Raw genomic sequence first — 7,510 nt, 5'->3', positions numbered from 1 at the left:
CCTTTTATGGAAATTAGTGAAGGCATCGCATCAAAGGTGCGCACCTCGCTGCCCACCTTGGTGTGCTCCGAGGTGCCCACCACGGTGCGCAACGCCGGTGCGAACCCGGGAGCGCCCCGATGTGTGCTCCAAGGTGCGGCGTGCACGAAGTCGGACCCCGGTTTGCCCCGGGTGCGCACCTCGCGTGCACCTTGGTGCGCACACCTTGGCTGGGTTGCGCGGCCTGGTGGGCACCATGGTGCGCACCAAGGAGCGCTCCGAAGTGTGCTCCAAGGTGCGGCGTGCACGAAGTCGGAGCCCGGTTTGCCCCGGGTACGCACCTCGCGTGCACCTTCGCCGGGGTGGGCACCTCGGCTGGGTTGCGCGCCCTGGTGCGCACCAAGGAGCGCTCCGAAGTGTGCTCCAAGGTGCGGCGTGCACGAAGTCGGAGCCCGGTTTGCCCCGGGTGCGCACCTTCGCCGCGGTGCGCACCATGGCGTGCACGAAGTCGGAGCCCGGTTTGCCCCGGGTGCGCACCTCGCGTGCACCTTCGGCGGGGTTGCGCGCCCTGGTGGGCACCATGGTGCGCACCAAGGAGCGCTCCGAAGTGTGCTCCAAGGTGCGGCGTGCACGAAGTCGGAGCCCGGTTTGCCCCGGGTGCGCACCTCGCGTGCACCTTCGGCGGGGTTGCGCGCCCTGGTGGGCACCATGGTGCGCACCAAGGAGCGCTCCGAAGTGTGCTCCAAGGTGCGGCGTGCACGAAGTCGGAGCCCGGTTTGCCCCGGGTGCGCACCTCGCGTGCACCTTCGCCGCGGTGGGCACCATGGCGTGCACGAAGTCGGAGCCCGGTTTGCCCCGGGTGCGCACCTCGCGTGCACCTTCGCCGGGGTGGGCACCTCGGCTGGGTTGCGCGCCCTGGTGCGCACCAAGGAGCGCTCCGAAGTGTGCTCCAAGGTGCGGCGTGCACGAAGTCGGAGCCCGGTTTGCCCCGGGTGCGCACCTCGCGTGCACCTTCGCCAGGGTGGGCACCTCGGTGCGCACACCTTCTCAATGTTTTCTTGCCTTTTCTGGAAATTGGTGAAGGCAGCGCATCAAAGGTGCGCACCTCGGTGTGCTCCGAGGTGCGAACCCGAGAGCGCTCCGAGGTGCCCACGAAGTCGAAAGTCGGGTTAATTGCATTGTTTTCCCCGGGTGCGCTCCGAGGTGCGCAACATCGGCGCGCACCAAGGAGGGCTCCGAAGTGTGCTCCAAGGTGCGCACGATGGCGTGCACCTCTGGTGCGCACGATTCGGAGCTCGGTTTGACCGGGGTGCGCACACCTTGGCTGGGTTGCGCACCTTTTGTGCGCTCCAAGGTGCGCACGAAGTCGGAGCTCGGTTTGCCCCGGGTGCGCACCTTCGCCAGGGTGCGCACCTTGATGCGCACGCCTTGGCTGGGCTGCGCACCTTGGTGGGCGCCATGGTGCGCACCTTTCGTGCGCTCCAAGGTGCGCACGAAGTCGGAGCTCGGTTTGCCCCGGGTGCGCACCTTGGTGGGCGCCATGGTGCACTCCGAGGTGCCCAAGATTGGTGCGCACCAAGGAGCGCTCCGAAGTGCGCTCCAAGGTGCGCGCGAAGTCGAAAGTTGGGTTAATTGTCCGGTTTGCCTCGGGTGCGCACCTTGCGTGCACCTTCGCCAGGGTGGGCGCCTTGGTGCGCACACCTTGGCTGGGCTGCGCACACCTTGGCACCCGCGTTTCCTTCATTTTAAATTTTTTTTTTTTACAATCTCTCAAGTGGGAAATTCTATAATCTCAACTTTTTTTGCCTTTTCAGGAAACTTTTGAATGGAGCGCATCATTGGTGCGCTCCGAAGTGTGCTCCAAAGCTCTCTCCAGCTGCGTGCACCTGCCCCGGCCGCGCACCCGGCCCCGCCCAGCTTCGCTCACCTGTCCCGGGCGTCTGGTGCGGAACCTTAGAGTAAGAAACATCACCGTGCACCTTGGCCAACGTGCGCGACTCGACCGAGCGCGCACTGGCCGAGGTGCACACCGATTTCACCTGGGTGCGCGCGCAGCACCTCGGGCGCACCGGGGTGCGCGCACAACGCCCGGGTTGCACCGTGGCCTGTGTGCTCGGGGTGCCTCGGGTGCGCGCTCGGTGTCGCCCCCGCGCGCGCGGTAGTGCGGGCAGCGCACCCCGGCCCGGCCCGGCCCCGACGAGAACGCAAACGGGCAAAAGGTTTATTCAAATAGCATTGCGACGCCCGGCGAAAAACTAAAAAAGGGTGCAACACCGGGACTTCCCGGGAGGTCACCCATCCCAGTACTACTCCGGCCCAAGCGCGCTTAACTGCGGAGTTCTGATGGGATCCGGTGCACTAATGCTGGTATGATCGCACCCGTTATGAGCTTGTCGCAGTGTGTACTTAGCAAACCGCGACCCACGTGCGAATCCACCCCGGCCACCCACCCCCGTCGAGGTGCACACCCTCCCTCGCGAAGTGCGCCCCGTTCGCCAAGTGTGAGCCCTGCCCGGGTGCGCGCACCTTGCTAGGGCGTCGGGTGTGCACCCGGCCCGGCCTACGTGCGTGCACCTGGAGGGGGCGTCGTGTGCGTGCAGTGTCCCGTCTGCAACGCGGTGCCCACACACCACCTCGGGCGCAACGACCTGCGCTCACATGTGGGCCGAGTGCACCTTGGTGCATGTTCGGGGCGCCTCGGGTGCACGCTCGATCTTGCCCTGGTGCACCAAGGCGCTCGGTTTGCCCCGGGTGCGCACTTGGTGCAAGGTGGGCACCCAAAATAGGGATCAAGCACCAAAACACAAGTTTCGGGATGCAAAATGGGACCCAAGGACCACAAATGCGTTCCAAGACCCATGATGGGTCCACGAGAACAAAAATGTGTTCCGAGACTTAATAAACAAATATTGGGTTTTAGGAGAAGAAACATGCTCTGATGCCCAAAACGAGAATCGACCCCGAAAAGGCCACAGGCCAAAAGTGGGATGCGAGACAAAAAAAAATGGGACCCGAGGACCAAAATTGGGTTCCCAGGTCGAAGACAGGGCAACCGGACAAGAAACGACCTCTAAGGCTCGAAATGAGTCCCGACGACTAAAACTTGACAAGAAGCACCCATCAGGCACCCAACTCGACACCCATGGGATGCCGACCCACCCGGGCTTCCACCTAGCACACCTTGGCACCCACCCACCCTCGCACCCAACCTCGCACCCAACTTAGCACCTTTGAACCCACATTGGCACTCACCCTGACCCTGGCACCTTGGAACCCACATTGGCACTCACCTTGACCCTGGCACCCACCTTTGCACTCACCTTGGGACCCACCCTGGCTCCCACCTCGGCACCCACCCAGACACCCACCTTGGTTCCTTGGCACCCACCTTGGATCCTTGGCACCCACCCCGACACCCACCTTGGCACGCAACTTGGCTACTTGCCACCCACCTTGGCTCCTTGACGCCCACCCCGACAACCACCCCGTGACCTACCCTGGCTAGGGTTGGTGCACACCCACCCTGGTGCCCACCTTGGCACCCACCCTATGACCCACCTTGGCACGCACCTTAGTACCCACCCCGTTACCCACCCTAGGACCCACCCCGTGACCCACCTTGGCCAGGGTGGGTGCACCCACCCTGGTGCCCACCTTGGCACCCACCCATCCTAGCACCCAGCCTGTGACCGGGCTTGGAACCCAACCTTGCACCCGCACCCGTCTTGGCCAGTGTGGGTGCGCACCCATCCTGGCACCCACGTTGTGACACACCCTTTAACCCACGCACCCTAGCACCCACGTTGGCACCCACCTTGGAACCCAACCTAGCAACTTGGCACCCACCCCGTGACCCACCTTGGCATCCACCATAGCAGTCGCCGACTTGGCACCCACCTCGGCACCCACCTTGACACTTGTGGACCCACCTTGCCACTCACCCTAGCATCGACCCATCCTAGCACCCACCCTGGCACCTTTGCACCCTAGCACTCACCCATCCTAGCACCTAACCTGTGACCCACCTTGACACTCACCCTCGCACCCACCTTGGAACCCAACCTAGCACCCACCCACCCTGACACCAACCCTAGCACCTACCCACCCTTGCACCCACCCTGTGACCCATCTTGGCACCCACCCATCCTACCACTCAACCTATCACCCACCTTCTCACCCACCTTGGCATCCACCTTAGCACCCACCCACACTGGCACCTTGGCACCCACCTCGGGCAAGGTGGGTGCACACCCACCCTGGCACCCAATTTAGAACCCACCGAGCATGTTACCCACCTTGGCACCCACATTGCAGCCCACCCTAGTACCCACCCTATGACCCACATTGGCATCCACACCCTAGCACCCAGGCACCTCGACACCCGCCTTGACACCCACCCTAGCACTGAACCTGTGACCCACCTTGGAACTCACCCTAGAACCCACCCACCCTGTGAACCACCTTGGCATCCACCTTAGCACCCACCCACCTTGGCACCCACTCTAGCACTCACCCATCCTAACACCCAACTTGTTACCCACCTTGGCACCCGCCCTCGCGTCCACCTTGAAACCCACCCTAGCACCCACCCACGCAGGAGCCCACCTTGGCACCCAACCTAACACCCACGCATCCTGGCACCCAACTTGTGACCCACCTTGGAACCCACCCTAGTACCCACCTTTGAACCCACTATATCACCAACCCACCTTGGCACCCACCCTATGACCCTCTTTGGAATCCACCCTAGCACGCACCCACCCTGGCACCCACCATGGAGCGCACCCTAGCACCCACCCACCTCGGCACGCACCTCAACACCCACCTTGGTGTGCGCACTGCGCCAACCTCTCAAAGACCCTATGTGGTGCGCTCCAAAGTGTACACCTTTGGTGCGCTCCAAGGTGCGCACCTTTGGTGCACACCGAGGTGCACACCAAAGTGTGCACCGAGGTGAGCACCAAAGTGCACTCCAGGGTGCACACCAAGGCGTGCACCTTTGGTGCGGTCAATGCAAACGAATTCGGAAGTTGGGGTCGATGTCCTAATCGCTGCTGCAGACTACACGTATGAGAATCGGACAAATAGCTTTATATAGGGGAGGTGTTGCGTTTGATGGGTCGACTCCCCTGGTTGTGTGCACTGCACCAACTTCAAAGACCCTGTCTTGTTTAAGAAGTCAAAAGTTGGGGTGGATGTCCTAATCATTGCTGCAGTCTACGCATGTATGAGAATCAGACAAATAGCTTATATAGGGGAGGTGTTGCATTCGGTGGGTTGACTCCCCTGGTTGTGCGCACTGCGCCAACCTCAAAGACCCCGCATAGCAGAAGAAGTCGGAAGTCGGATTTTGGTGAGCACCAAGGCGTGCACCTTTGGTGCGGTCAACGCAGACGAATTCAGAAGTTGGGGTGGATGTCCTAATCGTTGTTGCAGGCTACACATGTATGAGAATCAGACAAATAGCTTATATAGGGGAGGTGTTGGGTTTGATGGGTCAACTCCCTTGGTTGTGCGCATTACGCCAACCTCAAAGACCTTGTTTTCGTTAAGAAGTCAAAAGTTGGGGTCAATGTCCTAATGGCTCCTGCAGGCTACACATGTATGAGAATCGGACAAATAGCTTATATAGGGGAGGTGTTGGGTTTGATGGGTCGACTCCCCTGGTTGTGCGCATTACGTCAACCTCAAAGACCTTGTTTTCGTTAAGAAGTCAAAAGTTGGGGTCGATGTCCTAATTGCTCCTGTAGACTACACATGTATGAGAATCAGACAAATAGCTTATATAGGGGAGGTGTTGGGTTTGATGGGTTGACTCCCCTAGTTGTTCGCATTACACCAACCTCAAAGACCTTGTTTTCGTTTAGAAGCCGAAAGTTGGGGTCGATGTCCTAATTGCTCCTGCAGGCTACGCATGTATGAGAATCAGACAAATAGCTTATATAGGGGAGGTGTTGGGTTTGATGGGTCGACTCCCCTGGTTGTGCGCATTGCGCCAACCTCAAAGACCCTGCATTGCGGATGAAGTCGAAAGTCAGAGTTTGGTGTGCTACAAGGTGTGGTCGAAGGTGCTCACCTAGGTGTGCACCTTTGGAGCACAGGAAAAGTGCCCTCCAAAAGTGCGCACCTTTGGAGTGCACAAAAGTGCCCTCCAAAAGTGCGCACCTTTGGAGCGCAGAAAAGTGCCCTCCAAAAAGTGCCCTCCAAAAGTGCGCACCTTTGGAGCGCAGAAAAGTGCCCTCCAAAAAGTGCCCTCCAAAAGTGCGCACCTTTGGAGCGCAGAAAAGTGCCCTCCAAAAAGTGCCCTCCAAAAGTGCGCACCTTTGGAGCGCAGAAAAGTGCCCTCCAAAAGTGCGCACCTTTGGAGCGCAGAAAAGTGCCCTCCAAAAAGTGCCCTCCAAAAGTGCGCACCTTTGGAGCGCAGAAAAGTGCCCTCCAAAAAGTGCCCTCCAAAAGTGCGCACCTTTGGAGCGCAGAAAAGTGCCCTCCAAAAAGTGCCCTCCAAAAGTGCGCACCTTTGGAGCGCAGAAAAGTGCCCTCCAAAAAGTGCCCTCCAAAAGTGCGCACCTTTGGAGCGCAGAAAAGTGCCCTCCAAAAAGTGCCCTCCAAAAGTGCGCACCTTTGGAGCGCAGAAAAGTGCCCTCCAAAAGTGCGCACCTTTGGAGCGCACAAAAGTGCCCTCCAAAAGTGCGCACTTTTGGTGCGCACCAAGGCGCTGGTTCGGTCGTTGCAGGCGAGTTCGGAAGTTGGGGTCGATGTCCTGAGCGGAGGTGCAAACTACACAGGTGTCGGAATCGGACAAATAGCTTATATAGGGGAGGTGTATGCTTCGATGGGTCGACTCCCCAGGTTGAGCGCACCGCGCCAACCTCAAAGACCCTACGGTATGGATGAAGTCGGAAGTTGGGTCCGATGACCAATTCGATTAGTAGGTATGCTCATGAGGTCGGAATTTGGGTCCGATGACCTGCCATGTGCAGGAAGGCGAATGTTGACACTGTGCGTTGCAAGGTGCACACCAAGGCGCTGGTGCGGTCTTTTTAGTCGAGTTCGGAAGTTGGGGTCGATGTCCTGATCGGAGGTGCAAGCTACACAGGTGTGGGAATCGGACAAATAGCTTATATAGGGGAGGTGTATGCTTCGTTGGGTCGACTCCCCGGGTTGAGCGCACCGCGCCAACCTCAAAGACCCTACGGTATGGATGAAGTCGGAAGTTGGGTCCGATGACCGATTCGATATGTAGGCATACTCGCGAGGTCGGAATTTGGGTCCGATGACCTGCCACGTGCAGGAAGGCGAATGTTGGCACTGTGCGTTGCAAGGTGCGCACCAAGGCGCTGGTTCGGTCGTTGGAGGCGAGTTCGGAAGTTGGGGTCGATGTCTTGATCGGAGGTGCAAACTACACAGGTGTGGGAATCGGACAAATAGCTTATATAGGGGAGGTGTATGCTTCGTTGGGTCGACTCCCCGGGTTGAGCGCACCGCGCCAACCTCAAAGACCCTACGGTATGGATGAAGTCGGAAGTTGGGT

The 7,510-nt window shown here is 59.5% G+C and overlaps 1 non-coding gene across 1 annotated transcript; it reads right to left on the bottom strand.

Moving 5' to 3' along the window:
- Positions 1-2,241: 2,241 nt before the first annotated feature.
- LOC131863930 (5S ribosomal RNA) lies at positions 2,242-2,360 on the bottom strand. The gene has a single exon (XR_009362822.1). It is a non-coding gene; the product is annotated as a 5S ribosomal RNA (ribosomal RNA).
- Between the last annotated feature and the right edge of the window lie 5,150 nt (positions 2,361-7,510).

Source organism: Cryptomeria japonica, unplaced genomic scaffold (genome assembly GCF_030272615.1).
Source record: "Cryptomeria japonica unplaced genomic scaffold, Sugi_1.0 HiC_scaffold_73, whole genome shotgun sequence".
NCBI classification, from domain to species: domain Eukaryota; kingdom Viridiplantae; phylum Streptophyta; class Pinopsida; order Cupressales; family Cupressaceae; genus Cryptomeria; species Cryptomeria japonica.
Note: the sequence above shows the minus strand (reverse complement) of the source record. Positions and strands in the feature narration are given on the sequence as shown.